Below are 23,394 nucleotides of genomic sequence, written 5' to 3'. Positions count from 1 at the left end.
ACAGTACGATGTCTACAAGTGGAGGGTTTTCCCAAATTATTGTGGGAAGCTTGTTGTCGTCTGGGATATACCCGACGCCTAGAGTACACTGGGCGTGACTACGATGAGAATGAATCCCAGAAATATCAGGTTTTGCTGCAGATCTTTGACTGTCCAAGATACCCCAGTTAGCGACCGTGGCACGTCAACACCATTAGAGTACTATACCCTAACACGTACTAGTTGGTAGCCTACGAAGCACTTCAGCACCTATGCAGGAGACGTGTCAGGGAGGTGGCACACACCCATGAGGCACCTTCCAGCTACCGCTGGCTAGAGAGCTGCTTGGTGTGCACACCTAAACGCCATGGAGGATGCAGGACAGGAGGAAGAAGAGGATGACACCACCATGGCCGTCACGACACAGTACCTCCACGCCTTGGAGCACATGCACAATGAGACCTATCAGCTATTCCAGGATAGTCATGAGAGGGCAGAGGAGTCAGAGACAAGGGAGAGAGCCCTTCGTATGATGCTGGATCAGACCAAAGTCCAGCCGCGGCCGCTGAAGACACCGCGGTAAGGAACTGCGAAGGATGGCAGAGGGCGGTAAGGACGCATCACAGGGATCTTAACAGACAGAATGCCATGAATGGCTCCTAAGTCAGAACAACTGCCAGGAAGAGCACTTTTAGTTTACCCGTGAGTCAAACCCAGCACATCGTCCTTTCAAGTGCACCCCTCCTACCAGCACATATAGCAGCAGCTATAGCAGACAGTAGGATTAGCCCCTCGTCAGTTCCAGTAGCCAATGGAGGATTAGTGCCCGTCGAGCCGATTCAGGATGGAGACATGGTGATACTCACCAACAACTCGGAGGAGGAGGACTCTAGCAAGCACGAGCTCGTTAGTGACCCCGACAGCGACAACGGCGAAGACATGATCTTCGACCCCACTTCCACCCCGACACCAACAGGGACCCACTCACCTGCTGAGTCAGCCGCTGGCAATGCCGCTGACAACGCCGCTGACAGGCCCGTAGATGACGCAAGAGGACGACGTGCCGTGGTAATTAGCAGTAGGAGTAGATCCTTTTGTAGCTTTTGTTGTAGATAACCCTGTAGTGAGATGCTTAGTGAGCATGCTTTTGTTGTTTGTAGAATGAGAACTTTTGTACTAGTGACCTAGCAGAGATAGTCCTAGGTTTGTTTAATACATGTTGTTGATGCTTGTGTTTACTGTTGATTCTTGTTGTCTCTTGATTGCGTGATTGGCAGGGATTGTCCTTGCTTTTATCTTGCTTGCCTTCATCTTTTAGGTGCATCTCAGCTCTTACTTCCTCTCTTATCTACAAAGAATAGATGGAATCATCCAGGCAATCATCTCGCCTTCGGCAACAACGCCAGGGGGTTCTCATCGTTATGGCCCCTGAGGGTGGATCTGAAACCGGAAGTGCGATAGGATCCGTATGGTTGTGAACCCATATACCATGAATCCTTGATGATTGAGAATCCCGTGATGGCTATGAAATCCTTGATGTCATGTGGGATATGGTGAGAGATGTGTAAAAATAGGTGAAAACTATTTTGACGAGGGCAGGTGGAGTAGTACTCTGGTGGAGGATGCTCCTGGGGGCTTGAGTCATCTATGTGGTGTTCATGGTCAGAAGATACCTACCCTGGTCGTTTAAGGACTGAGTCTTGCGCGGCATGCTTAGCCACCACCGTGCAACCATGCGTCCTGAATGGGTAGGACTTGACTTTTCTTCACCGAACTGAGTTAGGCATCATACTAGGAGGCTGAGAGCAACGAGCAGTCAAGTGACTATGTGGCCCTCTGTTTGAACGTGCAGAGACCGACATCTTCTTAAAAAGGGAACCTAGTGTTCATTACAAGAACACTAGTACTTGGGGGTAAATCTCGTAGAAAAGTCCGGTAGGAAAGGTATTTGAAGGGTCTCGGTATGATTCGTTCATCCGCTTGCAATTAATAGAGGCTAAGTATATCGCGTGGGTATCGTGTACAATCTCTTCAGAGTGTAAACCTATTCAAATAGCCGTGTCCACGTTTATGGACATGCGAAGGCATGGTCACGCTTGAATAGACTCTCAGTGCGTGTGTCTTGATGAGTGAGTGTGTAGACTAGATGTTCGTGTGATTAGGTTGCTGGCTGAATCCGTCAGGATCTGTGTGGTATTAGAGGTACACAAAATGAGATGAAAGGTACTGCGGAGTGAGGTGTAGCCCCTCCCAGGACCGAGAAAACACCAGATATAGCTTGTTACCTGGTTTTGAACTTTTTAAACTGTTTTAAAGTCAATTATAGATGATTCAATCGGATACGTGCATAAACTAATTTACGCTTAAAACTAAACCATAAAGCCATATCCTTGAAACACCTCTTTATGCATCTATCAAACACCTTGAAGTAGTATAGGGCTTGCTGAGTATCTTCCGTGCTCACTCTTGCTATCATTCAGATGAGGAAGCCGATGCTGATTTCGCCAAAGGTGAAGGAAGGCATGAAGAGTAGTCTTATAAGTCACGTTTGCACCCTAAGCTGCTTGTGGCTTAGGCTTTTGCTTTCCGCTGTGTTTGTTGGCCTGTCGGCTAGGTTTGTAATATACAGTATGGTTCGTAAACCTTTTGTACTCTGAACCATAATACTTATGTATAAAGTTTGACTGTGATACTACTACTGTTATACTGTGCGTATCAGCTATTTGATCCAGGGGCTAATACAGCAGGTACAGGAGATCCCGGGTTTAGGGTCTTACACTGATGGAGCATCGAGTGGATACAAGAGAGCGAATAACTTTGTGGAAAAGAAGATTAGTAGACTCCATGGCTCACCGTTGACGTACTTGAGTCCTCTGTTCCTCGCTGTTTTCCTCAGTTCTCTATTCCTCCATCAATGTTCATCCAATCTGCAGTAGTGGCTGTTTAGCAATTTGGAGAGGAAAGTGTCGATAACGTGTTGGAGTAAAGAGAGATTGAGAGATTGAACACATTAGATAGTGTAAAATAGAACGATTCGATTCCTTGATTCCTTGATGTTGTTTTACATATATACAGTATGTACATGTGCCTATTGGAGAGGCATCCCTCCCCAACGGGCGGCGAATCAGTAACCACCCATGGCGGTGGTAGTGAAGCGATCATTCACAACACTGTCCTCGTCCTCCTAGTCCTTGGTTCGAAGGACACGTTTCATCTCCCAACTTGAGGGGTACCTCGTCCTCACCGAGTGATAGCGGCACGTTCAAACATGCCATGTTTGTTGCGTCGGACGGAAAACAAAAATTCCACTAGGGTACATAAACATTTATCATGACCGTTAATTTGCGTTGAAATTAGTATTAGAGGGGTACGTGAAAAAATCATAATATGTGAAAGAAACAACTGATGTATAAATATCATGTAGTAGGGATGGATGATTGAGATAGACCGTGCATGCACAAGGGCATATTGAGTTGTATTTCCCTTCCGCGGGCCAAGCACATGTAGTTCCTTCACCATTCGATCAAATATAAGCGGTCTGATTGATAAGCAACTGAAGTGGCATGTGTGATTTTTTCACAAAGGACCCTCGAACTACTCATTGCGTTCGAGTTATGCCCTAGGCAGGCCCAATGTGCTGTCGCCTCCGCCTCCGCCTCCACCACAGCTCCTCCTCAAGTAGGTCCGCCCCTAGGGCAGGGTGGGTGGGGTGACCACCATGGCCCCTCAAAATTCAGGGGCCTCCCAATCAGGTTTCTATATGTATTGGCCTATCCTACTAGCTACCAATCTAGCCCAAGTTTGTATGCTACATAACCTACTAGCAAGTAGCAACCAAGCCCAAGTGAGTAACCAAAATCTACAAATAGCTTAAGGCCCAACCTTACGTTACCTAGTAACCTAACCCAGCCAAACCATGGATGATTGATCGTTCCCAAACTAACAAAGCATCATGCGCAAGTCTGATCGTGCGGTACTACAGTCATGCCATCGTTGACCCCAATCAAACCGATTCCAATTCCCAACAGCAGCAGTGATCACGATCTTCACCTGTTCCCCTCCTCTCAACCTCTCCATATATCCATCCAAAACAACGCATATGCATTAGCTCACCTGATCCTCCTCCTCCCGAAGCTCAAGATCGATCATCCAAAATTGATAAAGGCATAATCCCCAACCTTGATCGCGGTGAGCCATTGTTCACCCGTTCCCCTCACCTCTTCTCCACTTGATCGCCAACAGGCATGATTTCATGTTCAATCGCATTAAGGGCTAATTCCTAACCGAATGATTTCGTTTATTTGATTTAATTCTTTTACAGCTTTGCACTAGTTTGTCAATTGTTGATGATTTTTTATTTCAATTTTTAGAACTGTTTGTATCTAATTATTATTATGTGATAACATAATATCTAGAAAGCACGTATCTAACATCAAAAAAAGAAAGAAAAAACGAGTTGACAAGTTGATAGAGTCACATAAAGGATACCTAAATTTTTTTAATACCAGAATATTATATTTATAATTACTATATAAGTATTTTAATGTTTATGTTTAATGGGTTTCTTTTAGTTTCACCTCTAGCCATCGAAATCTTAGAGCCGGCCCTGCCATCAAGTCTCTCCGGCGGCCGCCGCGCCGCACAAATCACGCGGCAGCGCCGCGTACGGAGACACTAAAAGAGCTAACGTCGATGGCGGAGTTCGTCCCCGACACGATGCGGCCACGGGGCGCCTGCGCGCAAGGCGCTCGAAGAAGAAACTGCAAAGAGAGGCCGATGGCGACTACCACGGCCGTTTCAGGCAGCCGCATAAGCTCGGTACGTCGGAGGAGGCGAGGAAACGCGATGTGTCTGGAGTAATCTAGTAGCTCCTGTTGTTTACCATGTGCTGCGAGGAATTTAGCAGTTGCTGTCCCTGGCGGCGACGACGACGACGCGTTGCTCTTCCAGATGCCATGCTATACTTTTGCTTGTTTGTCAGCTGCTCTGTATGAATGGCATTGCTGGGAATGAAACGGGGGTGTTTTATACATGTTGCTGTTGCCTTCTCCACTGAATTATTCAGATATGGAATTCTAATTCGTTGATTGCTTCAGAATCTGGATCTAAATGAAAATCTCATAGTGTAGTCGTGAATCTAGTTTGGCATAAGTAGGTTTTCCATTTTCATCTAGGTGAATTCTATTAGATGATTAGACCCATCACAAGCAGGACAGCAAATTACATAAACCCACCATCTCATATGGACAACTAAATCCCAGCACCTCCACAACTCTATCCGATGCATCTGTTTTTTTTTTTCCTTGTTGGAAAAAGAACATGGATTATCAATCAATGAATTAACCTCAAGCCTGTTAAGTTTTGGTTGAGCTTCTATGGGTTGTATATGAAATACCAATTATCTGAGGTTGGTTATCTGCACTTTTATGCATAGCATACACCACACTAGACGTTACTACTAGCTGTCCATCTGTATGATGATTGTCTTGTAAGGAGATGCTCCGACACCTTATAAACTGCTCTTCATCTAGTGAATTGAAACCTTTAGGTGCCGTTTGGCAAATAGGAAAAGAGGAGTGGGATAGGGAAAGGGAAATGAATGAAGGGTTATGATAGAAAGATGGAAATGAGTGGATAGCCAGGATTGAATTTGAAGTACTTGTATCCCTTTCCCAGCCCTCATTTCCCACAAGCTAAATTCCATACATAGTGCTTCGTTATGATGTGCCCTCTTGTGTTGGGATCCATGTATTACTCATAAGATTCTATTGTTATTTTTGATAATTTGGCGTTATGGGTGTGGAGGATGACACTTCTCTTGACTTCGATGGTGCTCGTTCCAATGATACTAATGACTTCTGCAGTGGTTACTATGTTGGTTTTTAAGGTGTGATTTGACCCTTTTGTCCCTCGCTTCCATTTCTGGGTGAGACTTGGAGTTCTGAAAGTTTTCTCCTTTCAGTTAAAGTAACAGAGTTAGGCTCTTGGATGTGGACAGAGTGTGCGACTCTCCGTTTCCATTAATGAGATCTAGGACTGGCACCATTTGTCTGTGTTTGTAAGCATTACAATGTTGCCAAAAATATAACACATTTCTTCAGATGTACAACTACCTAAGGAAAGAAACTTTTAATAATGCATACATTAGGCTTCCAAAATTACAGAACTAACAGAAGTCCCAATCAACTTTTCCCATTGTTTTCTCTATTCTTCCCCCTTCTTTTGCTTTGATCCTTCTACGTCTCTCTTCTTCCCATCCTCTTTGTGTTTTTGCTGGTTTTCCTCTTTGGCTTCCTTTTTGTTAGTACTTGTTTGCCCTTCTTTTTATATGCCCAATGGATCGCTCTGCATCTTACAGGCCACACATGGTAAGCACTCTCTTCTTTTCCAAGAGAACACAGTTCTATGTCACCTACATTTCTCATAATCTCTTTGCTGGTAACTGGTGCCTGTTTTCTTGATCCATAGGGCCATCAAATTGAACCGAGCATGCCTGCCAACGAAGAAGATCCCAGATTGCCTACAACTCAAGTTTGTGGTTCCACTCTCCGTGCTGAAAAGTGATCGATTTGTTCAGTCAATAAACAAATTTTGAAGCAACACTTGCTAAGCATCGGTTTTGCAACCATGGAATTCTGACCACAGGGCAGGTATTTGGGCATCTTTATCTGCTGGCTTCTTGGAAACGGGTGCCTCTTCGGATTCAACAGCATGCTGACTATGGAAGATTACTTTGTTTACATCTTCCCTGTATGTATGCAGTATGCACCACTATTGATTCAAGTCCTCTGAAAATTGTTCAATAAAAGTTTTAGAAGAGCATGCTGAAGATAGAGAAATGCTGTATCTTAAAATACTTCAGTGCTGTCCAAATGCAGGATTACCATCCAACTAGAGTAATCACTCTTGCCTATCTGCCGTTCGTCCTCTGCACAAGTGCGGTATTCACATATTATGAGGCAAAGATAAACACCAGGGCACGCAGTTTGGTGGGGTACACACTGTTTTTCTTGAGCTCGCTTGAGCTGATCATTGTAAGCATGGCCTGTTCCCCAGTTCTTTTTCCTATGATTCTTTATTCATGTCTGTGGATCAAGAATCCAAGAGTACACACTTACTGATGTGCATGTTTCTCCTGATTGTTATTTAGCTGGATGTGGCAACTTCAGGAAGAGGTGGGGCTGCAACCTTCGCTGGTGTGTGTACCATTGCTGCAGTATTTGGCATTGCAGAAGGTCATGTTGAAGGGGCAATGGCTGGGGACCTGTCCTTGATGTGCCCAGAGTTCATTCAGGTGCCAACAATCACAAGAGTGTGTTTTATTACAAAGCGAGTATGCTTATCTAAATTTGTTTGGGTTTTCACTCCTTTTGGGCTGGCCTAGCTGCATCAGATGTGATAACTTCGGCACTGAGGCTTGTGACAAAAAGGGCTTTCGAGAACTCCAGGGACGGCCTTCGCAATGGAGCTAGTACGTTGCAACAAGCAGGAGTATGTTTCCCATATGGAGCAATGAGAAGTGGTTATGCCTCTGATATTGCCTATATGTTTGACGCAGTCCTATTCGCCTCGATATCGTGCTTCTTTGAGCTCCTATATGCTGCGATATATGCTTTTGTCTACCCTAAGTTGCCAATTGTGAAGTTCTACCATTCAAAAGCTGCTTCCGAGGGGTCTATGACGGTCAATGCTGACCTTGCCGCTGGTGGCGTAGAAAGCAATTCAAATCCTTTGGTGTCTACTTGTCTGAAAGTGCTGCTTCATTGTTCAAATTTCAGGCGGTTGCGGTCCAATTGTTTATCTTCATTTCAATGTCTTATATGTGTCCTATAATGTTTTTGCATTTCCCTAGTGTTGTACTACAATCTTTGGTGTGACTTACTTGAAAATAACTTATAACATTTCTAAATTAATCACGCTCCAGCAGCCAACCAGTTGTCACCGGAAAGGCATGAAGGAGAAACTGTTTGACTAGTAGCAGTGCCTATGTGCATTTGCACATTTATGATTTCTTTTGGCTGTTTATCTCTCACATATGATACTCATGTATTCTTTAATTCTTTGCATATCTCACGATTTTTTTCACCGCAAATCCTAATATAAATAAATTATCTTAATAAGCCGTGCCTGCACAAGCACATGTAAAATTTTTGGATTGACGCGAATAGAAATTGCACTGCTGACAACAAGCTTTCCTTCAGTCCACAGCAGTACCTGCCCGAGCGTCATCAGAGAGATCAGACCCCTTCCGGGCGGCGCGGCGCCGCCACGGCGCAGCCGCGCGGCTTCCGGTGCACGGTCAGCACGGACCGCCGAGTGCTTGGTGCTATCAACGGTGGTGCCCTCTCACCCTGTTCCCAAGTCTCGCCCGCCGGCCCGCCTGCGCGGCTGACGCGCGTGCTGGGGGCACGGTCTGCTCCGGCCCCGGGCTCCCTTCCAGGTCTTGATTCCGGCGCGTCCTCTCTCCTTGTCCTTGCCTTGTTATTTGAAATTTTACCTCGTGTCCGGTGCTTGGAAGCTCCACAAAGCTGATGGTGTGTAACACAAGGCCACCTGGGTCTTGGAAGACCAAATCTGCAGCCTAGAGCACAGTTGCAGGAGGCCACTGGAATTGTGACAGAAAGGAAAAACACTAGGAAACAAGAACGGGTTCAGAGATGCACCATCACAGCAGAAAGAAATGCAGATTGCTTACCACGGAATGCACTCAGTTGAGTCCAGTGGCAGGAAACACGGCGCCGAGCTCCTCTTCTTGCTGAGCAGGGAACACGCTGCCGTAGTGCTGCGCGTCTTGAATTGAGTGCTTCTATGCCAGATTGATACATTTCATGATCTTATCAGTCTATCACCAAATTTTCTGGCCCAGAAAAACGCTCTCGTCCCAAAAAAAATATTTTTTGTTTTCCTGGCTAAGCTCATGTGAGTGTGATCCCAGGTGGTGGTGTTGGCGCGTGAGCACATGATACATATAATATTTCCATGTGATCTTTTAGGCGTATAAGCAACAACTTCTTAGATCACCTAATCTTCTATAGAGACTGACCTTAGTTTCTTCAATTTTGTTCTACTTTTGCCCTCTTCTTTTGTTTGTTCTATTGGTGTTTTCTTTTGGTTTTTTTTAGTTGTCGTTTCTTCCTTGCACACTGCAGATTCTACAGGCGCGTGTGGGAGTCCATATATACTTGGTGTACTGGGACAACCAACTGCATAACGGCATAAGATTCCTTTGACACGGTAAAGAAATAGTGGATTGCTATAGGGTCCGTGCTAGGAGTGATGCCTAAGGTCATTAGATCTCTCACCATCCTTATATCTTGGGAGCTATGGAACAAGAGAAATGAGCAAATCTTTCAGCAACGAGAGAACACTTTGATCGCCCTGGTAGCGAAAATCAAGGAGGAGGCTCAATCGTGGTGCCTCGCCGGAGTCAATAGCCTAGCTTCTTTTTTTTTTTCTCTTCCCTAGTTTGGGTTCTTTTTTGGTTTTTTTGATCTTTTATGATACTGTATTTTACTCTATCAATATAAAATTGGCAGATCTCCTACCGGTTTCTCTTTTAAAAAAAACTTGTCCTTTCTTCCCACTTGTGCTCCTTGGCCGGCTCTTCGTCTTACAGCACTATCCCAGTATGTACTCTCAGTTTACCAAAATATACAGTTCAATCTCTTTCTTAATACAAATGGTATGCCGTGCCACCAGTTTGACCCCTGCCACTCTTCTTGCTGCTTGTCGTCTTGATCTGTACGGCCATCAGTGTGAATCAAGCATGGAATACGATGACGAAGACATTAGAGTAGCTAAAAACTTAGGTTTGCACTTATTGACTTTACTGAAGAGATGCTTTTACTATTTTCGCATGCTAAATATTGGTGCCTGGAGCACTGGAATGCTGATAATAATAGGTAAAGTACTGGGACATCTTCATCTGCTGGCTTCTCGGAAATGGATGGCTCTCTGGGTTCAATGGGATGCTTACAATCGAAGATTACTACGTCGACCTCTTCCCAGTACGAATGTCGACATGACTCTCACATATCAGCCGTTTGTTCTCGCCACAACCGCCATATTTACGTATCACGAGGCAAAGGTCAACACTAGGGTGCGCAACTTGGCAGGATACGTGCTGTTCTTCTTGAGCTCATTTGGAGTGATCATTGTAAGCTCTGCTGATTACCGCCTACCAGCATAAGACATGTTCTGAAGTCTGAACCACAAATCCCTATTACCAAACTTCACCTAATTTGTTCTTGTATGCGGTAGCTGGATGTTTTATCTTCAGGGAGCGGTGGAATTCCCCCGTTCATTGGTGTATGCATCATGTTCAAGGTGGGATGACTGGTTATCTGTCCCTAATGTGCCCGGAATTCATCCAGGTGGCATTTCATATTAATAATCACTACAACAGAAATTGACTAGTAACATTTGGTCAGAATTTGTTTAATATAAAACTTACCGCACCTTTTGGTATGTTCGGATTTGGATTTTCGGTCCTCCTTTGCCGGCTTGGCTGGATCAGGTGCAACAACTTCGGCGTTGAGGTTCTTCACAAAAGCGGGTTTTGAGAATTCCAGAGATGGCCTTCGGAAAGGAGCTAGTACGTGCAACAATCAGCGGTGAATTTACCTCATGATTTATGAAACCTACCGTTACTGATACATACACGTGGACTACTTAAATGGTGGCAGTGCTGTTCTCTTCAATCTCATGCTTCTTTGAGCTGCAATGTGTTCTACTGTACGCTTTGTATTCCCAAAGTTGCCAATTGTGAAATTCTACCGTTCAAAAGCCGCCTCTGAGGGATCTCTGATGGTCACAGCTGATCTTGCTGCCGGAGGCATTAACAGTCAACCAAATCCAATATCATGATGCTGAATTTTCTATGAATTGGCCAGGTTGAAGAAGGACCTGCTCACTCTGAACGATTAAGCAACAAGTAGTTGCAGCAGCAGAACATGGACTATGCTCTGGACATGTGTCACACCTGGTTTTTAAGAGAACAAATCAGATGTATTTCACATGTATACTAGAATCAAGTTTTCATACCTGCAGTGACATCATCAGTGATAACATAACTGTGTCATTAATTAATGATAATATTCCTTATAAAAGGACCCGTAGGTCTAAAGAAAACACTAAGAAAGCTTCTAGTGGTAGCAGGACTTCCATCCATCCACAGGTGTTGTCTTTAGAGCGACGTCTTCCTTCACCTAGAACTCGGCACCATCATCCGGAAGGTCTTCGAAAACTTCGTCTTCTAAGCAGCGTCTGGAAGTTGGGAGAAGGTAAGCGTGAGTACATAGAGTACTCAGCAAGTGAGGGAAAACATAACATGTAGGCTTTATGATAAGGGAAAGCTTGACTCGGGGTGACTGCAACTATGCCAAACTAAACTAGGACTCAAAAAACATAGCAACCTATTTACTAGGTTATGACTCCGACATTAAAGAAAACAACTAATCGGATTCCATCCGACTACCAGACTCACCAGATATCCCATATTTGGCTACCGACTCATCGAGGGTTCCACCACCCGACTACCCAAACCAATCATTCAAGATTCTCACTAATTATGAAGAAGTCCAAACCCGCTCTTAACCGTGAGCACGGCTAATTAATCAGTTTTATTACTCTGCAGAGTTTGCACATTTTACCCACGAATCGTGATTCTCGTTTTGCTTTACACTTTCGGGGTGTAGAGCCGGGGTCTCACTACAAGGCCGTTACAAAGCGCCTCCAAATCTATATACACCCACTAAGGTTTCACCGCTAATAGGGATTCTATCCACTGCAAAGAACCCTTCTTGTACCACTTAACCGTCCACTGGTGCATACAGAACATGAAAAACAACTAATTATTTGCCCAGGCCGTACCCATATAAGTCTCGTGGTTGTGTTGTTATACCGGGTAACAGGTTTCACAAACTGATCCTTAGGATCCCACACAGGAACAAACACAACCCTGCTATGCAGCTCCACTCAAACTAGCCATCCAGTTGGGATCCCTATACCATGTTACTATAAGATTACCATACCCAATTTCTTATTACATAAACATTAGTGCAGGTTAATCTTTACCCCTACCATGACAGCACTAGTACAGCTACCCTTTATTTCCCATGACTCTTCAATGGCTACAAGAAATGTCACACAAATTCTAGTAAAACCATAACCATGGGATTCCGTATTAAGCAAGCATGCATTTGGGAAAAATAAAAGCTACATTGTCCTACAATGGTGTCAAAGTGGTCAAGGGCACTTGTCTTCGAATGCAGGTTGATCAAAATCCTCGAATGCCTGGTCCTGCAAGCTTACACACTGCTTGTCTCCTAAAGCAATCGCGAACACTGGAAAACAAACAAACACCATAGCTAAGTACAGTACACAAACACAGAGGCAAAGCACTATAAAATGGTTACTAATGGACAGTACACGCTGCTACGATCGCGTGAGCGCAAGAATCGCCTAAATCAGAGCTCGTATGAAAAAGTTGTGATGGTTTTAATCTTAAGGGGCTTTTCTAAAAAATTACAGGGACTAAATTGCAAAAAATTAGAAAGTTCTAGGGACCTATATGTAAAATTTAGGGACCTATTTGTAATTATATAAAAGTTTAGGGGCTAAAAAGTAAAGTACATAACTAACCAGGGGCTTATTTATGAAAATAGAAAAGTTTGGGGGCCTAAATATAAAATTACCTATTTTCAGGGAATAAGGGAATTATTTTTTTACTGGAAAACCTATTTATTACGTCAGTAGGCTGACTGGGCTCGGTGGGCTAACGTGGCGGCTTACGCGGCTGTTGACTCGGCTCAGAAGCTGACGTGATGCTTACAGGGCTGCTGACAGGGATGGTGGACCGGTACCATGGACTGGGTCCACGGGTCCATGGTGGACCGAAAGGGTATTGGCTCGGTTGATCTAATCTGGGCCGTCGGTGGGAGATCCAACGGCTCTCAGCGTTTGGGGAGGGAGGGGCGGCGGTAGGGCCTAGCGGACGGCGACGACGTCGCGGGTTTCGGCGGAGCATCGCCGGTGAGGCTTGATCTAGCGTTACGGGCTACCAAACTCGACGATTTATGATGCAAATGAACGAGACGGCGACGGGGAGTCTCACCTAGGGGTTCTCGACGGTCGGCAGGGTCTTTGCGGTGGTCGGCGACGGTGGAGAACGGCGGCGGAGGGCGGAGCTCGACGAAATCGCAGCTACGGCGACAAAGAGGCGAAATCGAGGACCGGGGAAGCTTCCTGGGGAACATGCAGTGCCGGAGAGAGAGTCAATTGGCTGCGGGATGCCTCGGTCAGAGCTATCGACAGCAAGGTGGTGATGGGTCTTACCGGCGCTCGGTGGAGAGGCGATTCTGGCGGCGGAGAGGCATCGACAAGCGGTGTAACGGAACCCCCGTGCTTCGGCGAAGCTGGCGACGGACTCAGACGCAAAGGAGAGAGCTTGGACGTGGCGGACGGCGTTCGGCGGAGCTCGGCGACGGCAATGGCAGCTCAGGAACTGGAGAGGGAGTGCGGGATGTGGGAGGCGCAGGGGCTACGATGCATCTTAAAGCACATAGACGTGCAGGCCATTGCAGAGATCGTGGGCGCGGGCTGGACGTGCCGGCGAAATCGTAAGACGCAGCGCGGCGGTTGCTAGCGCGGCGCGAGGTTGAAGCTGACGTGCGGGGCCCGGTTGTCAGCAAGAGAGAGAAAGGGGATGGGCTGGGCTGCGCTGGCCGGGAGCTGGGCTGCGGGCTGAAAATCTGGGCTGGACCGCGCAAAAATTCAGACGTCACAACATGTTCCTGATCTATATCCTGGCATTGTCAATTTTCCCAGGGTTTTTGGCTGAAGACACTGGATAACACAGCTTGGGTTCTTGGTACTAATAGCCTACTTCAATTTATCCAGCTGACTATGCTCACCTGCTTGTAACTGCTAAACTGTGTATGATCTTGGCGAATGATTGCTACTTCATCTTTCCGCAATTCAGGTATGTGCTTGTCTTGATCACGAGCTTTAATGCGTCGGACTTGATCGGAAGATACCTGCCTCTGATTGAACAAATCAAGCTGACATCCAGGAAGGGGCTACTAATCGCAGTCATCTCAAGGTTTCTGCTCATCCCTGCTTTCTACTACACTGTAAAGTACGGTGATCAGGGCTGGATCATCATGTTAACGTCGTTTCTTGGATTGAGCTACGGACATCTCACCGTATGCGTCCTCGCTTAGGCGCCCAGAGGGTACAAGGTTGGTGTCTGAACATTCTGAACCACCGTTGTTTCCAGCAGTGTTTGCTCAAGTAATCTACATGCCTGTGTTTCTGCAGGGACCAGAACAAAATGCTTTGGGGAACCGGCTGGTGCTTTTTCCCTTGGCAGGCATATTTTGTGGTGCTGTTTCTGATTGGTTGTGGATCATAGGCAAATGGTGGTGATCAAACTATTCTTTTCTTTTTTAGTGTATCCATGCAATAGAGCAGATCGTGTAACAGTTATCGTGTTCTAATAGTTGACAGCAAATTAAGCTTATTTTTTCGTCACAAATCAATATCAATGATCTAATTCACATAGTATACCAGTTGTCACACTGTTGAACTACTCAAAGTTCTTGAGGGTTCAGTAAAAGTACATTGAACAAGGGGGAATTATTTAACGTATAAACCACCCTCCCTGAAATTTCACTGCAATTTATATACCCTACAACTCCCCTCTTTTATTATTATTTTTCCGTTCATTGCATTTGTTGCGCATGGTCTAAAACTGTCATGTGAAAATGTCTATGGCATATGTTACGCTCATTGTTGCATCTATATGGAAGAAAGGGAAGCAAGGAGATAAAGCTAATTGAAACAAAAAAAAAAATGATCATTTTTACATTTTTTTGAAAAAATGTTGGAAATTATAGTCACTATCAGGTTAGACGGACCATACCTTAGTGATTGTTTTGATTTTTTATATTCTCTTGGAACACATTATCAGACCAAGTAATGGTAGGGACACTTTTTACATATGGAGCAGCATGGACGCCACAGCTGCCGGAGACATCATCGGCGCCGGAACCTAAGGGGAGATGATTGTGAAGATCAGCTGTCGGTGACACAGGAACCAGGGTCCCCGAGTCCCGAGGCCAGATCAGCAGTTTGCCACGTGGCGCCCTCCCGCGGGATCACCTCCGCGAGGTACGAGAAGACTAAATCCCAGGAGAGGGTGCTCGGGGCCATGAGCAGTGGTCCCCGAGTACCCGAGTTCCCCGATGATCCGAGAAGACCGAGTGCCGGGAAGAGAGTGCTCGGGGCTGCGAACAGTGGTCCCTGAGCACTCGAGTCCCTCAACGACCAGAAAAGCCAAGTACCGGGAAGGGGGTGCTCGGGGCTGCGAATAGTGGCCTCCGAGCACCCGAGTACCTTGAGGACCCACCCGAGGACCAAGAAAGGGCAATTCCGGGAGAGAGTGCTCGGGGCTGTGAACAGTGATCCCCGAGCACTCGGTTCCCCAACGGCCTCGGAAGTCCTTCGTCGGTGGCCCCCCACAGAGGTCCAGCGATGAGGTGTCAACCAGTGAAAGGCCCGATGCTGCATTTAAGAGAGCGCGTGGCCTGTCACCTCCAACTGCTCCCCCATGCTTGCTGACAGTCTATGCCACGTTCTGGCAGGGGGCGTGGGGGCATTTAATGCACGGGTCCCATCGCGGGACATCCGGTACTCCTCGGGATAACATCGCGAGTCCCAAGGCGCCCCGCCTGCCGCCCTGCTGTGTCAAACTCGCTCTGACTGGGTGGGTCCTCCCTGCGGTGGCTGTTGAAGAACAACATGATGACGAACAAGACCGGATGGGGACGCGTTTTTAACCCTCCCTGTCACTTAGCGCAGCAGCTCATGATGGTTGCTTTCCATTTATAGCGCCTCGGAACTCGCACCCTCACTTTCTGGGTATGCTACCGCCCCGGCAGGTATTTAAGGCGGGGTGGGCTCCCCGGAGAAGACAGGTGAGTAACAACTAAGTGAGGACCGGTGGACACAGAACAATAGACAGAGGCTCGGTACAAGCACAGAAGCTCAGATCACCGAAGAACAAGGAGCCCGAAGCTCTAGGCTAGACAAATATTCTTGTGACCAGCAACATCTCTGAGAGATATTCTCAGAGCATTTATAGCATACACATAGGAGTAGGGTGTTACGCTCAGTGCGGCCCGAACCAGTCTAAAAATCTCCTGTGCATTTACTACTTCTGCATCCGATCATTCCATTCCACCTACATCGTATTTACGCCCATTTACTTCACCCGCAAAATAGATTTAGAATCATCCCCCGGCCGAATCTCAAATGGGGTCCCTCCGGATCCCTGCTTGAGAAGTTCACCCTCCGACAGCAGCGCACCCAGCTCGTGGATCAGCCACGAGTAGTGCTAGCTACAATCGTCGCCGCCAGTCCCCCATCATGGCTTCCTTCCTTCTAGGCAAGAGCCAGCGAGGGAGCGACGGTTGGGGATGGCGTGGAGAAAAGGGATGCCATATTTGGCATGCGGAAGACCGGTGATGGAGAGTGCGTCACTATAGTGGGCGTGATGGAGGAGTTGCTGGAGACTGGTTTTTGGGCATTTTGGCTAGAGGGTGGATGGAGGGGGTGATGAAAGAGTTGCTGGAGATGCTTTTATGGTGTAAACAACAACATGATTTAATTCCAAGCAAGTAGGGATAGACAAGAACAACCAACAAAGAGGATATAAAAATCAAAGGAGGAGTAACTTACGGTGTAAATGCTGAAAATGTATTTGTATGCCTGTCTCAAAATTTGAGAAGATATATACGGAGGTTTATGAAATTTTGCTCTTAATATTCCTGAGTTAGGCAAGTTGGACCTAGGCTGGGCTTAAACTTTTCATTTTTAGGGAAGACTGGGCTTAGCTAGGCCGACATAGGAACCGGGCTGGACTTGTAGTACACGGGACATGAACATGATGCGGTTGCAGCCCAGCTAGTAGCCCACCTGCAGCCCAGCTATACACCGATTCACTTACCACCCTCGTCGCCGGCCTCCGCTTCCATCTCTCTCTCTTGTCATGCTCGTCTCCGCCGGCGGCGCTGCCCAACCGCGCTGCCGTGCGGCCATCCCTCTTTGCGTGCTCTGCGGTGGCAGGGATTAAATAATGCTTCCGGCGCTAACATTTCCACACCGATTAGTGGTTGTCCCCCCCCCCCCCCCTGCGACGGCCACTCCTCGTATGCTTCTGGCCGAGGTTCTCAGGCCAGGAAGATGGGAGAGCTTCCTCTTCTACAGGGTAAGTCGTCTTTTCCTCCTCCAAGCCAAGATGCCATCCTGATAATGATTTCTGAACGCGTTCTGATGCTTCTTGGTTTCATTAACTGTCTCTTGAGCTCGGGAATTCGTTCTGCGTCCTGTATTTTTGTGTCTCCAGGTAGCAGAGTTAACCTGGCCATGGGTTCACTCCATCGCAGTCTCACAGTGGGTGGCTCACTGCGCGGATCCGGAGCAAACTTTTAGGGAGGCTCAACCTCCTCTTCTTCTACCTTCATCTCCTCTTTTTTCTCTTCTTCCTTCTACTCCTCCTCTTCTTCTCTTCTTCTTCCTCTTCCATATCCAACAATTGTAAGGGGGCTAGGGGTTCCCAGGGGCAGGGGGCTCAAGCCCCCCCCCCCCCCCGGTGGATCCGCCGCCGCTCACTAGCCTAGGGTAGGGTGCAGTGATTAGGCTTCCTGAATTGTGAAGCCGTCCATGTCAATCCCGTTGCTGCCTTGTCGAGTGCTGATTATTCTACTAAAATTCATGAATCCAAGCAACGCGGCAACTCTGTTTTGTTTCCTGATGATTAGGCGCAATGCGACAACTGATGCGCTGCGTTGAACGAAACGTATTTAATATCTCCAGGATAAAATACTTCCACTTGCCACGCTCAGCCATACTGGCATACTGCACAATCGGCACGCAACATTGTTATCACCATTTTTTTTTTCTTGCTTCAGCGTCATGTGGATGTGATCCCATCTTCTGGAGCCAACAAATGAAGCAAGCATCTGTATAGTACTTATATATGATGGCCTATGTTTATGAAGTATTTTTCATTGGTTCATCTAACCTCATATTAGTCCTCCTCTGAGTGCAACCTTTTCTTCCGTGTTCCTTCCCTTCTTAGTCTGCTCTTTGTTCCATTTGTCCCTTCGAATTTCCTGGTTTTTTTGCCAATAAAAGCGTCCCTTCCTTTTTTATGTTTGCCGCACAGCTCCTCATCTTACAATGCCATCCCAGTAAGTACTCATTGTTTCCAAGTGCTCAGTTTGGTATACATATCTTTTTCATGATCTATTTCTTCACAGTGAACTACAAAACATGGTATATGAGAAAGAGGACCCCAGAGTTGCTACAGTTCAGGTTTACGTTAGCTCTCCTCACTGAAATGGTTGTTGTAAACTCTTCACTTAACAAATGTTGTTTTCTGCAACAATGGTACACTGATCATAGGGAAAATGTTGTGGTATTTTTATTTGATGGTTTCTGGGGAATGGATGCCTCTTTGGATTCAACAGCATGGTTACTATTGAAGATTACTACACTTACCTCTTCCCGGTATGAATTGCATGCAGTATTATTGTTCTCTACTTAATTATTCAATTATATCAAATTACTTGTATAAAAGGAATTTCCCTTTAACAGATTTTCATGCTTTCTGAATGCTGAAGTACCACCCAACAAGAGTTGTTACATTGACATATCAGCCATTTGTCCTCGCCACAACCGCCATATTTACCTATCATGAGGCAAAGATCAACACTAGATTGCACAATCTGGCGGGGTACACACTGTTCTTCTTGAGCTCATTTGCAGTTGTCATTGTAAGCATAACTAATTGCATTGACACTTTATTTTTGAATAACTAATCCACAGTACCATATCTCGCTGATGTGTTAGCAAACGTTGCAGCTGGATGTTGCAACTTCAGGTTGAGGGGGAATTGCACCCTTTGTTGGCATATGTATCATTGCTGCTGCTTTTGGGGTTGCTGATGGTCCTGTTCAAGGTGGTATGACGGGTGATCTCTCCCTGATGTGCCCAGAGTTCATCCTGGTACTGCTTCACAAGAACAATTTTTTCTTGGAAACGTTCAAGTAACACATTTTGATTTGACTTACAACTGTAGCTTATTCGTTTAATTTGATTTATTTGCAGTTGTTCTTTGCTTGGCTAGCTGCATCAGGAGCAATAACCTCAGCCTTGAGGTTTGCAACGAAAGCATCTTTCGAGAATTCCCGAGATGTCATTCGCAAAGGAGCTAGTATGTTGCGACAACTATGTATAATTTTCCCCATGCCTCCCTTTGCCTGCATCTGATATATTTACCTGCACTAAAATTTATGCAGTGCTCTTCTCATCAATATCATGCTTCTTTGAGCTGCTTTGTGTTCTGCTATATGCTTTCATCTTCCCTAAGTTGCCAATCGTCAAGTTCTATCGTTCAAAAGCAGCTTCAGAGGGACCTTTGACAGTCACTGCTGATCTTGCTGCCGGTGGCGTCCAAAATCGCCCTAATCTATCGGTATCTATTTTAACTGGCAGCAAGTATTGTATAATTGTGTCTAATCAGTAAACTAAGTTTTGCATGTATTTTTTTAGTCTGAAGAAGACCCTGCATGTGTCGAGTGTTTGAACACCAAGCAATTGCTACTGCAGAACATAGACTCTGCATTGGACTTGTTCCTGGTCTATATATTGATGTTGTCAATTTTCCCGGGGTTTTTAGCTGAAGATACAGGGTCACACAGCTTGGGCTCTTGTTACTGTACTATCTGAAACTTCTGTAGTTGGCTACCTATATGTCATGTTCACACCTTGTGTTCACACCTGGTGTTCACACCTTGTGTTCACACCTGCTTAGTATTCATATTAGTTATGTATTCCCACTGGTGTTCACATTAGTCTAGTGTTCACATTAGTCATGATTCTCATTAGCCATAGTTGGCTATATATATGTGTAAATCTCTTGTGACTTATGAAATCAATCAATCAGTTACGTGAATTATCTCTGCTAACATGGTATTAGAGGGTTTCGTTCCTCAACCGAGCTACTAAATCGCTTCCGCCACGCCACCCCCGGGGATATAAATCCCCATAATCTCCACCGGGGGTTGCGCAACCCATAGTTTAGCGTTCGTGTCGCCGATCCAAATATCGGCTACCACCAATTAGAGTTTTCCCCAATCATCTTCAGATTGGATTTTTTTCTATTTTTTCCGATCATAGATCGGTTTGCGTCGCCCTGTCGACCTGTCGATATTCCTTGGCTTTGGACTTCACCGCCTTGGCTTCGACCTCTCCGGCGCCTCCTCTCCTCCGATGGCTTCGCGGCTGGACACGACGCGTTCATCGACATAGCCCTCATCTACGGCCTTCCGTCGTTGTCATTACGTCGGATCATCGTCGTCGGCTCGTCGTCCGCAAGCACGAGCCCGTCACACCATCGAGAATAAGTCTGTCGCTGCATCGCCCATCATGGCTGCAGCGCCATGCTCGTGGTCATGCCATCATCATCGGGGTCCCCGTCTCTCCAAACAGTGATTCTACCCCATGCTGCTCGTTCTCGTCATCACGCTAGCTACCGCTCCGAGTTAGCGCCTTCCTCCAACACCTCCAGGCCACCGCCACCACCCATCGAGGCCGCCGCTGCCGCCAGTCGAGGTCCACGGACGGATCAACCTGACTTTGTGCACGTGTGTGCTCGTGTTGGTACTTTAGACTTGCATCCTCCTCCACGGTTCGACTACGATCACCTTGCTCTCGGCTACCTTAGCAATAAAAGGGCTATCATCATCTTGAGCCAATCGTCGGCTTACACTCCAGTATGAGAGGGCTTATGCTACGACTGTGGGGGGGACGTTCGAGATTGCCTACGTCTTCACCAAGGGATTGCCTATGTCTGTCTCGGTCCATTCTGAACGTCTGTGAGTAGACGCTCAGACTACGAGGACGTGTTAGACAGATGTCGTGTTCGCACCTCATGTTCACACTGGCTTAGTGTTCACATTAGTCATGCATTCCCACTAGTGTTCACATTAGTCTAGTGTTCACATTAGTCATGATTCTCATTAGTCATAGCTAGCTATATATATGTGTAATCTCTTGTGACTTATGAAATCAATCAATCAGTTGCGTGAATTATCTCCGCTAACAGATAGGACATCAAAGTTTATACTGTAAGAAAATGACAACAAATTCTTCTGATACCATGTCACATCATTATGCAGGTATGCACTTGCCTTAGTCGCGAGCTATAACGTATGGGATCTGATTGGAAGATATGTACCTCTAATTGAACAATTAAGCTGAGGTCTCGAAAGGGGCTACTAGTTGCTGTCGTCTCACGGTTATTGCTCATTTCTGCTTTCTACTACACTGCAAAATATGGTACGGTGATCAGGGCTGGATGATCATGTTAACGTCGTTTCTTGGTTTGGCTGGATGATCATGTTAACGTCGTTTCTTGGTTTGACCAACGGATATCTCACCGTGTGTGTCCTCACTGAGGCACCCAAAGGGTACATGTCAGTGGATGAATGCTTTGAACCCTCACTGTTGTGTTTTATAGCATCTGATCGAGTTATGTTCATGATTGTGCATGCAGGGACCAGAACAAAATGCTTTGGGCAACTTGCTTGTGCTTTCCCTCTTGGAAGGCATATTCTGTGGGGCCGTTCTCGACTGGGTGTGGCTCATTTGCAAAGGGTGGTGATCAAATCATGTAACATGTTCTTGTCGGTGTCTTCCGGCGTGGCTGGATCATTTCCCCCCCTGAAGATTTCACTTCCGACTGCACTACGTTTGTCGCGGGTTCAGATTTCGCTTCCAACTGCTTCAAGAAAAAAAGGGTAGGGAACAAAAACTAATGGAAAGACATGCTGAGTTGTATAATTTTATGAGTTATACTGTTATGGTGTACTTGTGTACCAATTTGTATATCTTTTCCCCAGTTCGGACGTGTACCAATTTGTATATCTTTTCCCCAGTTCGGACTTCGTGAAGGTTTCGGATATGAAACAAATGGATAGAGAGGCTTGAAACTGACTAGAGCAAAAGGCATTCCGTAATATATTCGTCTTTTGATGAGAAAGCTTGATGCTGATAAAAGAATGGTGCAGTTCAACTTATCTGATAAAATGAGCTTAGGTTAGCTGACACTGAAGGTATCTAACACAATCATGCAGACGACGACATGTTGTCAGCATTATTCATTTCAGGCCTCTTAGATTAGCTGTTCATGCAAGCAAATACGAAAAATTTAGGTGGTGGGGACTAGATGATTAACGCCTTAAACCATGGTTTAGGACAGGGATAAAACAAACAATCTCTTTTAGATTAGGAACATCACATTCACAGGTTCACAGCGTTTGACTACGAAAAGCGTGCAGGAAAAGGTGCGAGTTTGGAAGCAACGGATGACAAAAACTGAGCAAAGTGGCAGGCAGAAAAGCCAAGATGAGAAACCTGGTCATGCAAGAACACACCAAGCTAGTGGTGTCAGCAACTAATTTTCTTTTTTCTAGCTAGCAACTTGGTGGGAATCTATCCTAGTTTTTCCAATGATGAGTGCGACTTCGTGCGGCTCGAGGATGAGATTAGCTTATTCCATCACGGTGTCACTCTCTCCTGGAATTTTAGGTCAAATCGAGTAGGCCCCTCGTCTCCTTTTGACGATCCTCCCTGTGCGGCGATGGCATGACCTTTCTGAGCTTTTTTTTTTTTGACTAGCCAAGGTGCCCGTGCGTTACTATGACTTCTAAATTCAAGTAAACGAAATCTAATTCTAGAAAAACAGAAGAAGCAAGTTAATCTATATGATGTGAATTCCATAACAATTACAATTAAAAACATAATAGTTGGTTGCTTCTCCTATGTATCCTACACTCCCTTGAGAGCAATGTCATGTATAGAATTGTTTTAACAATTATAACATATGTTTAGAGAAATTCATGCATTTTTAAGGACACAGGACAAGCTACCCCGGATACTGACTAAGAGAAAAATTCATGCATGCTTGGCTCATTTCACGGTGAATTGGTTCGGACAAAAAAAAATGCCCTTGCATTGCTATGGTATAATATAATTGAATCATATGTATGATGGAGTACAACATACGAACAAGTCACTCAACACATTTTCCGTACTTCCACATTCCCAATGCAAAGTGACTTAAGTGAACCCTATAAAATATCAAGACACATTTAAACTTTATTAATTCCATTGTAAATCAACAGTCGCTACATTTGAGATATCCTTTCGAAATGAGAAAATATTTATAGAATTTAAGTCATTTGGATACTTATTGAAATCTACATTTTAAATTTGATTTTCACACGCCAAAGCTAGAGACTACACTATATATAGCAATAACCTGTACCCACCGCCACGTCACCCATT

At 45.7% G+C, this 23,394-nt stretch overlaps 2 pseudogenes; both read left to right on the top strand.

The window, feature by feature from the left end:
* Positions 1-346: 346 nt before the first annotated feature.
* Positions 347-14,406, top strand: LOC133890335 (equilibrative nucleotide transporter 3-like; annotated as a pseudogene).
* Positions 14,407-16,988: 2,582 nt separating this feature from the next.
* On the top strand, positions 16,989-21,973 carry LOC133891454 (equilibrative nucleotide transporter 3-like; annotated as a pseudogene).
* Positions 21,974-23,394: the final 1,421 nt, after the last annotated feature.

The sequence above is a fragment of the Phragmites australis genome, chromosome 14, assembly GCF_958298935.1.
Source record: "Phragmites australis chromosome 14, lpPhrAust1.1, whole genome shotgun sequence".
Lineage (NCBI taxonomy): Eukaryota > Viridiplantae > Streptophyta > Magnoliopsida > Poales > Poaceae > Phragmites > Phragmites australis.
This window is presented reverse-complemented; position numbering and strand designations above follow the sequence as displayed.